The following is a 14,696-nucleotide window of genomic DNA, read 5'->3' as shown; positions in this document are numbered from 1 at the left end:
CATGACTGCTTGTAGTTAAAAATTGTGCTATATCACAGTCCATCGGCTAAAACTATACAGTATGCAAACCGTGCATGCTACATAATTATAACTCATATTTCATAAACTATAGCAAACTGATAAAGAAAGTCCAATATAATGTCCCAATTTGTGCAAAGTGCCCATGCGTATCTATTCATATCTTGGTGCTCCACTTGACAGTGCAGTTTGTGCCCCATATGGACTAACACTCACCATATGTACAGTGCCTTGAAAAAGTATTCATACCTCTTGAAATTTTCCACATTTTGTTATGTTACAACCAAAAACATGTATTGAACTTTTACATGATAGACCAACACAAAGTGGCACATAATTGTGAAGTGGAAGTAAAATGATAAATTGTTTCCAACATTTTTTACATATAAATATGTGAAAAGTGTGTCGTGCATTTGTATTCAGCCCCCCTCAGTCAATATTTTGTAGGACCACCTTTCGCTGCAGTTACAGCTGCAAGTCTTTTTGAGGATGTCGCTACAGCTTTGCACATCTAGAGAGTGAACTTTTTGCCCATTCTTCTTTGAAAAATAGCTCAAGCTCTGTCAGATTGGATGGAGAGAGTCTGTGAACAGCAATTTTTAAGTCTTGCCACAGATTAGGTCTGGACTTTGACTGGGCCATTATAACACATGAATATGCTTTGATCTAAGCCATTCTATGGTAGCTCTGGCTGTATGTTTAGGGTTGTTGTCCTGCTAGAAGGGGGACCTCAGCCCCGGTCTCAAGTCTTTTGCAGACTCTAACCGGTTTTCTTCTAAGATTGCCCTGTGTTTGGCTCCATCCATCTTCCCATCAACTCTGACCAGCTTCCCTGTCCCTTTTGAAGAAAAGCATCCCCACAACATGATGCTGCCACCACCATGTTTCACGTTGGGTACGGTGTGTTCAGGGTAATGTGCAGTGTTAGTTTTCCGCCGCACAGAAGTGTTTTGCTTTTAGGCCAGAAATTTCAATTTTGGTCTCATCTGACCAAAACATCTTCTTCCACATGTCTGCTTTGTCCCCCACATGGCTTCTTGCAAACGGGACTCCTTATGACTTTCTTTCAACAATGGCTTTCTTCTTTCCACTCTTCCATAAAGGCCAGATTTGTGGAATGCATGAATAATAGTTGTCCTGTGGACAGATTCTCCCACCTGAGCTGTGGATCTCTGCAGCTCCTCCAGACTTACCATGGGCCTCTTGGCTGCTTCTCTGATTAATGCTCTCTTTGCCTGGCCTGTCAGTTTAGGTGGGCGGCCATGTCATGGTAAGTTTGCAGTTGTGCCTTACTCTTTCCATTTTTGGATGATGGATTGAACAGTGCTCCGTGAGATGTTCAAATCTTGGGATATTTTATTATAACCTAACCCTGCTTTAAACTTTTTCACAACTTTATCCCTGACCTGTCTGGTGTGTTCCTTGGCCTTCATGATGCTCTTTGTTCACTAATGTTCTCTAACAAATCTCTGAGGGCTTCACAGAACTGTATTTATACTGAGATTAAATTACACACAGGTGGACTCTATTTACTAATTAGGTGACTTCTGAAGGCAATTGGTTCCACTAGATTTTAGTTAGGGGTTTCAGAGTAAAGGGGGCTGAATACAAATGCACACCACACTTTTCAGATACTTATTTGTAAAAAATTTTGAAAAACATTTATTTTCCTTCCACTTCACAATTATGTGCCACTTTGTGTTGGTTTATCACGTAAAATCTCAATAAAATACGTTTGCACTTTTGGTTGTAATATGTCACAATGTGGAAAATTTCAAGGGTTATGAATATTTTTTCACGGCACTGTAGGTGACCATCTTTCTCTAGTATGGACAAAAGTGCTTGTTGGGCATTCCCCTGTATGATCACCACCGCTCTGTTTTATCAGAAGATATACAGCATTCAGGATGAATCCATTCAAAGGGAAGAAGACCAGTTCTGTGAAATGTGTGACACAGCAGTGCCTACTTACAGGGCATAGTGACTATGTTTCATAGAATTTAAGAAAGTAAATATGTGGAGATCAACGTACAATATGGTAATGAATATATGATGTTACATGTTGACCTTAGGTACACTTTACAGCGGCATTAAACCCGAAACCAAAAATACAATGTATTGCAGCTTTCCAATCATTAGAGTAGATGCCTTAGTTATATTTTTTTTAAGCTTCATATCCTTTTTTCCCCTGGTGATCTGGCCCATAACACACTCCCTGTGTTACAGTGTCCTTACTCTGGATGAAGGAGCAACAGAGACACCCTTGGACAATAGTATTCTCTGGGGAGTGGGTAGTGTTGGATATACTAGCATATTTATATACACTAACAGCTAGAAGCCAAACTCAAGCTCACACTGCATTTACACAAGGAGTTACAGCAACGTTTTCTTTTTGGCGGGGTGGGGGGGGGTAAAGGATAAGTTAACCTTTTGTAACATGTTACCCCCATATTCTGAGTGTAACATGTTACAATTGTGCCAGCCCCCTGGACCCTCCCCCCAGTTGTGACAGCTTTGGGGGATCATCTCCCCCTTCTAGCTGTCACAATTAAAAAAACAAAACACAGGGTCGTGCGGGGCTCTGGCCGCCCTGCCACGTCATTCATTTACAGTGTCCTGACAATGGGAACACTACAAGTCCAGCCTTTGTTGTTGTTGTTGGCTTTTAGTTCTCAATGAACCATCACAGCACTCTTGAGCACTGTGGTAGCTCATTAATTCTTCCTATCGGTGTGTAAAACTGTCTGCTCATAGGAGGTACAAGTAGATAGATTACACCAACAGTCTGCAGGAGACCTGCATGACACCAGCAATCTGCTGATTGTTGGTGCAATGCTTTTCAGGCTCCTAAAACAAAAAATAGTAAATGCACAGCCACTGCAGCCATCACATCTAATTGGTAAGCTGCAGTACAATAAATGTTTGCTTTTGGGTTTAATACCACTTTAAGGCCTGTTCACCCCACTGTACAAGCATGCTTATGCCTATTCACCCCCGCATTGTTTACGAACATGAACGTGCAGTCTGACACCCCCATTGGGTCTTTATTTTCATGGCCTAGTAACATCTGTGTCCCAATTTCTTCAACTCTACTGTACATCAATGGATGGGTTTAAGCGCCTGGTATAACCAATTTAGTCCTCTTCTTAGGTGGAACCTGAGGCTGCCATTGCTGTCCTCATTCTGGAAATGCTACTTAGCTAGCTGTTATTTAAACCCATGTTTTACAGCACTTTTACAGTCACTTTGCTGAATCAAGCGATGCAGATAAGCAAAGTTGAGAAGTCATATTTGTTTCAGGTTATTGGATTTAAAGTATCGAGGCAGGGGGTCATAATGGCAACCAGGGGAATAGCATTTTCAGAAGGAGAGATCAACAGATTTTTAGGCAAATGATAGACACGCCAGTCAGACATGAGAATTTTACATTCAGATTGACTATTAGGTAAAACTTATGTCACCTGTGGCTCTGTCCTCCATCCAACATCTCCTGCAATTGGCAGATCCGCTCTCTGAACCCCTCTGTCTGAAAGTGTCCTCACCTTCTGATTGGCCAATGTGTTCCCTGGTTGTAGCCTTGGTCACACCAAGAGCAGTATGAGAGGGAGGTTGCACAGCCCTGCCTAAAGGCAATGTAAATAAATTAAATACAGGGAAACTGAGCAGGCTTATTTTATTTCATGTGCCTGGTTGGGTTGAATCATGTGTCTCCTGATTAGCAGTAGTGGTTACCTTGTGGTTACAAGTGTTTTCACTTCTCTAGGACAGTACACTGCTAAGCAGAGATGTGTCCTTCAAAGTGATTTACTGAATAGCTCTGTCATTTTATTTTTAGCACTGCAGGTTTCAGGGGAGGAGGACATCCTGCAAGGCAGGTGACCATTGTAGGTGGTAGCACAGAAGACGAACTGCACCATCCAGCTCTTCAAGATACAGTGGCCCTTCCACCCCTGGGGGGTAGAAAGAAGTTTCCTTTATAAATCAGTGAAGTGATGACAGACTTAAGTGATTGAAGAAAAGCCCCAAATCCCCGTCAGCCTTTTCTCAGGAGGCCATGAAGAACTTTTACTTAGGGCAGATGCACACCTACACACTGGGGTGTCCTGTCATGCTCTCACACCCTTAGTGGTGGATTTTTAGGCCATTTCTATTTTCTATGCATTTGTTTTGTTTGGGGATTTTAGCTTTGTGTGGAATCACTCCAGCACTTCTGTAGTTTTCATAGACAGCTTTCTTTATGCAGAAAAGCTTGTTTCTTTTAGAGAAAGAGGGAAAGTGTGCGTCTATCTGAATAATTTTTTTGAGAGTAGAGCAACTTGTGAGCAGCATGTTGTTGCCTTACAGTCGGCTCCTGTATGCAGTGTGATGTGGATTCAGGCAGCTACCGTTATTTTTGATACAGTGACACAATTTCATATCTAAATAAAATAAACAAGAGCAGGGATAAATCATGTAAATATGATTGGAAATTCCAAACATCAGTGTCTAAAACCTTGTATACTTACTAGTACTTTAAAAGATTAGTTCGCCTTTACTAAAAAACTGCCTATAAGGGGGCGTCTGTAGATAAAAACAAACTGTGCAGCTCTGAGTAATGCCCTTGCTATAGATGTAGGCTATTTACATAGCTTGCAAAGTTTGATTAGAATACTCCCAGGACATTGGCAATAATGTGACACATGCACATTACAAATGCATATCCAAAATGATCATCTGATCTATATTCATACCTGGTGGGTGACGCACCAGGTATATGCAGTTTTCAATGATTGTAAAAAATAATATAATTGTAATAGGAAGTCTTACAATCAAATTGTAACATTTTGCAGGCACCTGCTGTTAACAGACATGAGACACTAGTGCTACTATGTAGGCATTTTCACCAACTCCATGACTGAACATTCTGGGGGGAGATGATTTGTTGGACAGATTAGAAAACCTTTTCCAATAACTTCTGTTCTTCCAGGTGGGTGGGGCTGATAGCTGCACCTCTTTTGATCTTTGTCAAATTTCTGGCTACCCTCTTAAATCTGTAGTTCCATATAAGTGAACCTGTGGCCAGACTGAACATATTTAAGCATTTTTAAAAAGCAGCTAAAGAGCAAGCCCTCACTGACTTCAGTAGCTGCAGACACGGTGAAGCAGTTCATTTTCAAAGTTATTAATGGAGGCAAGGTTACAGCAGAAGCAAAAGCTATTTGCAGTGACTTGGTAGCTTTCCAGCCTTCTAATGTGAACACGGTGGGATTTATTTAAAAAAGCTGGACAGTTCAAAATCAGGCTCACTTCTGCATAAATACTAATCAGCTTCTAACGTCAGCTTGTTCAGTTGAGCTTTGGCAATAACACCTGGAAGCTGATTGGTTTCTATGCAGAAGTGAGCCTGATTTTGCCCTCTTCAGCTTTAGTAAATAAACTCCAGTGTATATGCAAAGGCTTTGTAGCACAGGAATCCAAAACACAAATGAAATGCTTCTCCCACCGTCTCTTGCTGCCACTTCTCCAGACAGTGAAATTAAGTTGAGGCTCACGTACCCAGCCAAATGTGTGGTGCCGCAGTATTTCCCATAACGCATGCAACTTTAGAGCCTAAATGTAGGTAAAACATTTTAAATCTGAAGTGTTCCTTGTGCTGGTACCAGCCCCCCTCCAATACACTGCAGCCATAATGTTCCATAATAGAGCGGGGGGAGGGGTTTGGTGTCCGCACTTATCAAGAGTGCTCCACTATGTCTGCCCTTTCCGTAGCCACTCCTCCATTCATAGAAGCCATACTATAGCTTCCATTAATAAGTAAAAAACTCAATGAATTTATGAGGTTAACCTTTCACTGTAGTTTTCACTATAGTTCAGTGGATTGATCTTCCCATCTACATGTCTGTAAAGATTAACTCCTCATGCACACTGGACATTTTTACAGCGGCTGTTTTTGGCTTTTGATGTTTTTGTCTACAGCCAGTAAACTCCCCAGCATGTTATCCTATGTGTCCATGCACACATAGACTGTAATCAACGTTTTTTGGCTGGAAAAAAACCCCAAAACTAGTGGGTTTCTAGAGGAGTTTTTTTTAGCTGTAAACATGCTCTAACGCTGAAAAACATGGCAAAACATGGTAAATCGCAGCAAACCAGCGTTTTTGGACCTTTTTTTGACCAAAAAACCCTCTGGTAAAAAAAAAAACTTCTAAAAAACGCAAATGCAAAAAAGTGGCAAAATGCTAATACAAAACACTGTAAAAAAATAAGTCTGAAAAACTCACGTATTTAGCATCACTTTACACAGCTAATGTTACCAGCGTTATTAAAACGCCCCATGTGTATGGAGCCTAAGTCACATTTACACAGACATAGGACATTTTATACCACGATCCAAAGCTTACAGCAGTTAAAGTATGACATGCAAATTTTGTGGCAGCTTTACAATTCATTTTGTGTAATATTTGGTTTCCATTGCTGATCACATGTGTAACTTGTTGACACAACACACCAATCTCAGGAAATAAGAGATCAGATTGTTGTAGCAACAGACAGGAGATAATTAAATGGTCATTTTAATTAATCTGGAAAATGTAGGGATATGAAACTGCTGGGTGCTGATGTTTTCCATGCCAGCATTCACCTTTTGCACTGTTTGCCCCACTCGATGTAATAATAATCTTGTATCCTGGAAAAGGTAGCCAGTGTGTTCCCCGATTCCAGGTCTGCCTTCTCTGTGCTCACTGTGGCTCCACCCGCTCACACTCTGGTAAACTGTAGGAAGGTTTTAGTTTGAGAAAAAAAATCCTTCAAACAGAATTAAAGGCAAGTCCTTTTTTTTTTTTTTTTTTGGATAAAGTAAAGGAGGGTTTTAACCCCTGTCATTGTTTGCCATCTGTGTCCCATTTGGGAGATTTCCCTTCCCTTCCTGTCCCATAGCCAAGACAGGAAGTGATCAGAAATCCCTTCAAAGTGAGGGAAATCCCTGGTTGTCTCCAGGGTCACCAAAACTTGTGCCCCATTGGAAAATGTTTCCTCTGTTCCTTTTCTAGTAACCAGCCAAAATTTGGGATTGCCTTTCACTTTTAGTGATGACATAAACAGGAGGGTGAATCCCCCTAAAAACCTGACAGCCCTTCTAATCCCTCTGCACTCTCCACTTTTGCCTTTAGATATACTTTCAGTTTCAGTGCACAGTGTGCTGTAACTCCATTTTTCGTGAATCACATTTTGGCAATCGTTGACATGCTCCGGGCCAATGATAAACATTTAACCTGCAAAGAAAACAAATATTCATTCAGTGAATAAGCCGCAGGTCAGATTTAGCTGGTGACTGTGAGGTTTGTCCCTGAAACTTGACTTGGGACAAGTTTATCATCCAGGTTGGATATGTCCTTAGGTAGTAAGGATAAAGATGACGGCTCTCGAGTCAACAGGGGGGCATACTGTCTCTATTGTCACCTAAGGCAGAGGAGGGGGGCTTCTTCATGATTTTCAGTGTTTGATTATACATGCAGCTGGGCAGAAAATTTGGTGTCCTCCCTTCAGGACAAAACACAGGAAAACAGCAGCAGAATTCCCTCGAAGGCATTATTTCCCTTTTCCCAGGAAGGGTTGTGGTTTTTCTGAATGAACACCGGTCAGTTCAGATGTAAATAGTGTCTAGTGGGGTTATTCTTGTTTTATACAAAGCTGATGAACTCCATACAAATAACTAAACACACAAATAAAGATGATGCAGTTAAGTCACACTTAGGATCTCTTCCTACTGGCAAGAATTTACAGAGCAGAAACTTCAACCCATGTCATGTGATGATGATGTGTGTGAACGGCGTGACCAGATTTGCACCCTGTATGAACGAATGGTCGCTCTGCTGTTGTTTGCATGTAACCTCTCCTTTCAATGGTTACATGTGATTAGGGGCTCTGCCTGGACCTGGATGCAGACAGTTTGCATCCAGGACTGACATTTCTTGCCACAGGCAATTGTCCATAGCAATGGAGTGCTGCGCTGTTTAACCTTCTCTGAATGCAGCAGGGTATTCACCCTCAGTCACCTGTCGGAATGAAGCCTTATAGGACTTGTCCCTTCTCCAGTCTGTGACTGAATATTGAAAGGAGAAGCAGCAGACTGATAAGCTCATTTCACTGTCTCTCTGCTTTCCCCTACTATCAGCGTGCTTTAGTCATTGTAGCAGTACTGATTGGCGTTTCTGCTGCTTTGTCCTCTCCTAGTCTGAGCTCTGCTTTACAGCGACTGCCAGAGGCTGATACTAAGTTACATAATGGGACTCACACTAAACAATACATGGCATTCTAGATTCCTGGATCAGTGCAGCTCTGAACTTATATTCGTCATTTTTCTGAAGACCGTTCTAGGGACAGATCGTCAGATCGTCATCACCTGGAGCTGTCTCAGTGTCACCTCAGCAATGCATTTCTTGTTGTTTAGCTCTGTGGATATTTGCCTTCCATGATTGAAACAACTGACTTTCCATGCTGTCAGTCCTGTAGGCTGTGGCAGGGAATGGGTGAGCGGCTGGGAGTTCTTATCTGCAGATGTTGAAGAGGGGGAGGGGCCAGGCTGGGGCTGGGCTGGAACTTTCTGCCTCTTCTGTCACAGCTACAGGAAGACCTCCAGTCTTTGTACAGCCGTCAGCTGCTGAGTTTAACCCCTTCTAGCTCTGCCAGGATCCTACAGCTGCAGGGCACCCCTCCTGCTCCTCTCAGAACTGTTCTTCTTGGATCCCTGCCTGCATCCCTGGAGGATCCTGGGTAAGTCTTGCTCTTTCTCCATCTTTGTCCCAGCAGGATTTCACAGCTTCATAATCACCAGTCAGACCAGTCTGCCTTCTCCACCTGACCAAGCCTGCCTAGAAAGTCAGATCCTGCAATGGGAGCTCTAATAGTTTCTGGATGTTCCAGTTTTCAGGGACATTCTCAGTGTGCTTAGCACTGTCCCTGACCATGCCAACTTCGCAGTTGGTGCTTTTCTCATTGTAGCCTTCAGATCTTACCACTTGCTTAGATTTTAAATAGAAGAATTGTGTTTTCTGATCAGTAGGGTATCCAGTCATCCAAAAATGTACTTTGCTAAAGTATGTTTGTGCAGTGGCTGAGCCTTACTAAAATCTCTGGCATGGATTGGTACATGTTGGCACCAGTTGTCTGAATTCCCAGGACAATCCAGAATTTGGAGATTTGTCCTTGGAAATCTCCCTGGTATTCATAAATCTTCTTTTTACCTGGGGTGCTCAGTCTTTGTCACCTGATAACAATTTAGGTTTTTTGAGTGATTTAGTATGCAGAAAAATGTCAGTGATTTATATCAGCTCAGCATCCCTGGAAATGGATTCATAGTAGTCACCATAGGCTGCAGAATCCCAGCTTTGTGCAGGAGATAAACAGAAGTAGTCAATGGAAGTGTAAGTCCCCGTGTCCAGTGGTGCCTGGAGACAATTTTAATTTGTTGGGGAATCACAGCTAGAACCTGTAGAACCACAAATCCCAGCAGAGCTCAGCAGACATACTGGGGGTTGGAGTTGCACAAAATGAAAGGCCCTTGTGTGGTAGGATGAAGAGCACTTCATATCCTTTGTTGCTCTCTTGTTAGGTAATTAGCAGCTAATTGTGAAGAGGATCTCCGGTGTGACACACAGTGACATACTGAATGTTTCTTGAGGATGCAAGCGGGATTTTAGGACAGGTGTGGAAGGCTGTGGGAATTGTTCAGCTAATTGTCACTGGGGGGAATTTACTAAAACTGAAACAGACAGAATCTGAGCATTTGTGCATAGTAACCAATCAGCTTCTACCTTCAGCTTACTTAGATACGCGTTGAAAATGTATGCTAGCAGCTGATTGGTTGCCATGCACAGCTGATCCAGTATTAGTAAATTTCCCCCTCTGTCTTTTGAATGTGATAAGACACAACAGCCCAGACACAGGTCCACAATCACATGACCAGTTTTTCTCCATCCTTCTTTCTGTATGGCCATCACTTCCAGAGCTCGTCTGCTCCACTGGACTTTTCTTTACTATTAAAGAGAAAAAGACTACCACGCTCTTCAGTTTCCAAGGACTGTCCTTGGAATTATTGCTGATTATAAATATTCAGCAACTTTACAATAAAATCCATATTTGGAGTGTTGCTCTTGGTTTTTACTGTCTATTCCTATTATCTTGTTGCTTTTGCCCACAAATTTCCAGGGACAATGCACTTGCTTTACAACTCAAAAGATCAAAAGTGCCCTCCAGTTCTGATTCTTGCAGGTGTACTAAAGTTAGAAGGTTTACTTATTCTGAGATTAATGTAATGCACTGCAGTTGGATTCAGCAGGATTTTTAGAGTACTGCTAGGTAACACTGCAGCCTCTTGTTACTCCCACCTTTGTCCGAGTATAGATGGAGTGTTTTTTTGGCTCGGGGAGGGGGGCAGAGTCTGAACCAGAGAAACAGGCTGGATGTCATTTCACAGATTTGGGTTGAGGTCCAGCACTGCTGCAGTTCACAGTAAATAGGAAAGGACTGCTTGCACATAAGCTGACAGTACATTAGCTTACTGGGGAGGATTATCTGGGGTGGATTTCTGCTGATCTCATTTCATGTTAATAAAAAAAACCTTTTGTTGGAGGAATCTAGAATATGAAAAGTCATTAGCGGGATGTAGAAATGATCCTTAGAATGGCCACTGGCATGAAAAGTATCCTTGCCCTCTGGCAGGATGTTATGGATTGTTTGCTGGGGATGCTGAACCACTGCTTGTGTGAGCTGCTGTATGGTGTTGCTATAGGAACGGACCACAAAAGGGATGAGGATGTTGCTAGCGCTGGTTTTGCCCTCTTCGCTGCCTGTCAGCCACAATAGATTGCGACCTTGAGGAAACACGTCCCTGCACACACGCAAAGGGGAGGGGGAATGTGGGGTGACGGGAGGTTGCTGCATGACCAGACATGACGCACGGGAGGAAGCAGAGGGGCCAAGCGCATCATCCAACCTGCTCTGTGCTCTCTGCTTATTAAACGGGAACAACTATCAGCACTCTTGGAGCTACCAGTATGTATTGGATTAGCCAGTTTGTGTGGGTGAAATGGGCACAAATGTGAATAAAATTATGAAATCACCTTAAATCTTGTATCACTGGAGATTTTACAAGACACAAATTATTATTATCACACTCACATTGTAAACACATACTGGTTAGTGACTAGGACATTTATTTCTGCAGATCTGTATGTATATATCTGGTTCTTGCCGATTCCTTGGGCCAGCTCTCTGCACCATATTGGATACATTCAAAAGTCTTTTCTATATCCTTTCTTGGCAATTTTTTTTTTTTTTTTTACACGAGGTAAGTCACCAGGTCTTTTCTTAAGCCCCCCACGCCACCCCACCACAGCCCAATTGATCGGCTTGAGACTGGGAAACATAATGTGATAGCAGATAGTCATAGCCAACCTGTACACACACAGACACACACACTAGGACTAATTTAGATAAGATCCAATTAACCTACTGGCGTGTCATTGGCATGTGCGAAGAAATCCATTTGAACACAGGAAGAACATGCATATTCCATGCAGACAGTGTCCTAGCCAGCATTCAAATTGAGGACCCCAATGCTGCAAGGCATAGCCACTGCACTTCCCCACAAATCTGTACACAAGAGCTAAAGGACAAACGGAATAGGAGGTGTGAGACAGTTGTGAGCTGTGGAGCTGCCAGGTACATGTGTAGGAATTTTTTGTTTTTGCGTGTGTTGTTACTTCTCATTGTTAGTATGTCTGAACCAGGAAAGACAGCTCTGCTCTGATGATACAGTGGAAATTCTCCTGCTCTGCTTATGTATGAGCTGCACAGTCAGCCAGCAAATGATGGGCCAGGGCACAGATATATACCGGTAGTTTAAAAGAGGCCAGTCTGCATATTCGATACCTTTCTATTGCAAAGGTAGAATTGGGAGTTGGTTGTGTTTGGTGTTTTCCAGATTATAAAACAATATCCTGAGTCTTACTGGGTCTGGAGTCCTTCTGCCAAGTCAGTGAAAGCAAGTTTGTGTTGAGTGCCAATTGGTTTGGAGCTAGTGACAGCTAAGGCACAAAATCACTTCATTGGAATCCAGTTAGTTTGACATTATTCAGTCTTTCTTTTATTGTCAGCTCTTCACCATTTCTTTCTCATAAGAAGAGTCATTTATTATCACAGAAGAAGGAGCTAAATAGCAGCCCTACAGAGAAATGGTGAGGTGGAAGGGAAAGATCTATAGAGGACATTAGTAGGCGAGCAGAGGACAATAAGTCATCTTTTTTTAATTTTGGTTCCTGTTTCCATCCAGGCCAATAAGAAATTTTTGTGCTTGTCCAACTCCTTCAGTTTTAGATTTGGGTGGATCTGTAGTCCTTAGGTGTGAAATATTGCAATAGAAGGGATGGAGCTCCAGTCCTCAGGGGTGGCATTTTCAGATCAGTAAGAGGAGGCAGATCTACAGTCCTTACGGATGTAATTCCAATACAGAATGAAATTTTCTTTGATTAGCAGACAACCGTAAAGTAAAGCAGGACTCCAGGTAAGTCTATAGATCACCCTTCAGTTCATTTTTAAGGATTTTAGGTAATCCACTGTAATGATCTTAAAAGTCTTTTTAGTGAGCTGCTAGCCGCAGTTGAACTAGGACTTGCTGTGGAAGAAGCTCTTCTAGAAGCTCTGAAACTTGTTGGGATTACAGGATGGAATAATTTCAGGGTTGTCACCAGTATCACGAGTAGTAGCTGCCTGGTTCACTTTAATGACATATTTGCATGCAATGGCTCCATCCTTTATTGTGGCGCATATCTCGCCACACACTTAGAGCGCTATTAACTTTCAAAGTTTCTGACAATGTTCTAGTGACAAGTTCTGACTCATTCCTTTCACTGTGGAGGTGACCGGAGGACAACTGCAACTCAAATATACAGAAAAGTTTTAATGTCTGGTGTCCCTAAGTGTGCAGAATATTCATTCCACAGGAAGAGATATCTGCTGGTGTTTTACACAAAGTGTTGCTGTTACTGAGATAACATCTCTTCATTAATTTAGTAAAAGCCTAAGGAAGCTCATGGGTCACATGATTTCTAATCAACTGCCATCAGTGACTGCCCCTTTAGACTTTGCTGAAAGGGCCTGTAAGCCTGACAAAAAGCGACTTTACGTAAATACATGGCACTTTGTATCAACTTTGCTCGAAAGCCAATTTAAATTTAGCTGCCAATTTAAAAGGTTATTATGATATTTAAAGTGCAATCAATGGATACACTTCGTTTACGACTCATAGTGCTGTTTAGAGAAACTGAGCTGTGTTTAAATGACTTATCTGTAGAGCAAGTACAGCTTCTGCAAAGCTTGGCCAAAATAAAGTAGCACATGAGTGCATTCTCCCTCCCTACACAAGCAGATTTGTGGACGAGGGAGATTTCTTATTCCTGTGCTGATGGGGGAATGCTCAGCGGACCATCTGTCCTAGCCTATAGGCTTTTTTTTGGCCTGGCTTTGCATAAGCTGTTTTTGGTCTACAGGTATGTCATTTAATCAATGCTCGGTTTCTCCAAACAGCACTATGATCTGTAAACTGATGGTGCCCTTTGACTGCACTGTAAATGTATCCCTTTAAGTAGATGTGATTTTACAAGGGCATGGCAGTGCTTTTCTATGGGATTACAGGTCAAGAGGATGACTCTACATGATAAAATATCTTTCGCCAAAATGCCTTCTCTTCTGATAATCTCAGAAACCATTTGGAAATTGTTTCATGAATGTTAGCAAACTCTTTTTAAAAAGCCTGCTGATAAAACAATGTTTACTAGTATTTTAGGCAGCCCATAGGTGATGCAAATTTCTTTTCTTCCACCATGGGTGAAAGGGCACAGGGAACCCTCCCGGCCTGCAAAATACAATGGTCACTGCTAGTGGCTATAGCTTTTGGCAGTAATCGCATGCAGAAAAATACAGGCTGGTCAATTGATGGATCGAATTGGGTGCAATCAACCTGCCCATACATGGATCGAAATTTGGCTGCTGAACGGGCCGAATTTCAATCCATGTAGGGGCGGATTTAATAACGTGGACAATTACAGTAGACAACATTGAAATGGGAGTCTAAATACTCAGGGCAGGCTGCAAAAAAATAAAAGCACAATTCCAACCATTCTGCTTTAAACTATAGTTGTAAATCCAATCACCAAATCTCATATAATCTTTAAAATGTTAGTGTAATTTTAAAAATACATTATTTTTTTTTATTTTTAAATCTGCATCTTTTATTAAAATAATACCCTGATTCTGCCATGGAAGTACATGTTCAGACATTTATTGTTAAGGGTGACAGTGCTCTGTCCCTGTCTCCCATTTGTGCTTCTGCCTTGTCACCCTGTCCATTGCACTGTCATCACCATCAGCAAAACCGCTGCCTGAAATTCCATGCTGCCATCACTGGAGTGCATTTAGACAGGACGTGGCTGCAAATGGACTGCAGGAGATAGACAGCCCTCAGATGCAACAAAGGTGAGAGAATGAATATCTAATTAAAAAAATCACAGTTGCTTAGGCAGTTATCATACGTAGGGATTTAACAAACCAACTGTAAGTCTGTTGGGGTTTACATCTAATTTTTCTATAGAAAAACCTTTGGGGATGGGTGAAAACCCCAACTGGCCTCCCTTCACTCCCTG

The 14,696-nt window shown here is 42.0% G+C and overlaps 1 protein-coding gene across 4 annotated transcripts in view; it reads left to right on the top strand.

Annotated features, from left to right (window-relative positions):
• Window positions 1-14,696, top strand: part of RXRA (retinoid X receptor alpha) — a 282,995-nt gene that overhangs the window by 158,322 nt on the left and 109,977 nt on the right. The window contains exon 1 of one of the 4 annotated variants that reach the window (XM_089684690.1): window positions 8,636-8,769. The exons of the other annotated variants lie outside the window; for them this stretch is intronic. The gene's annotated coding sequence lies outside the window, so the exon portion shown is untranslated. Of the gene's footprint in view, window positions 1-8,635; window positions 8,770-14,696 lie in introns of those variants that run through there. 4 annotated transcript variants of the gene reach the window in all.

The sequence above is a fragment of the Staurois parvus genome, unplaced genomic scaffold, assembly GCF_062004578.1.
Source record: "Staurois parvus isolate SC_StPar_1 unplaced genomic scaffold, SC_StPar_1.0 ptg000352l, whole genome shotgun sequence".
Classification (NCBI taxonomy): domain Eukaryota; kingdom Metazoa; phylum Chordata; class Amphibia; order Anura; family Ranidae; genus Staurois; species Staurois parvus.
The sequence above is the reverse complement of the archived record's forward strand: the minus strand, read 5'-3'. Positions and strand labels throughout refer to the sequence as shown.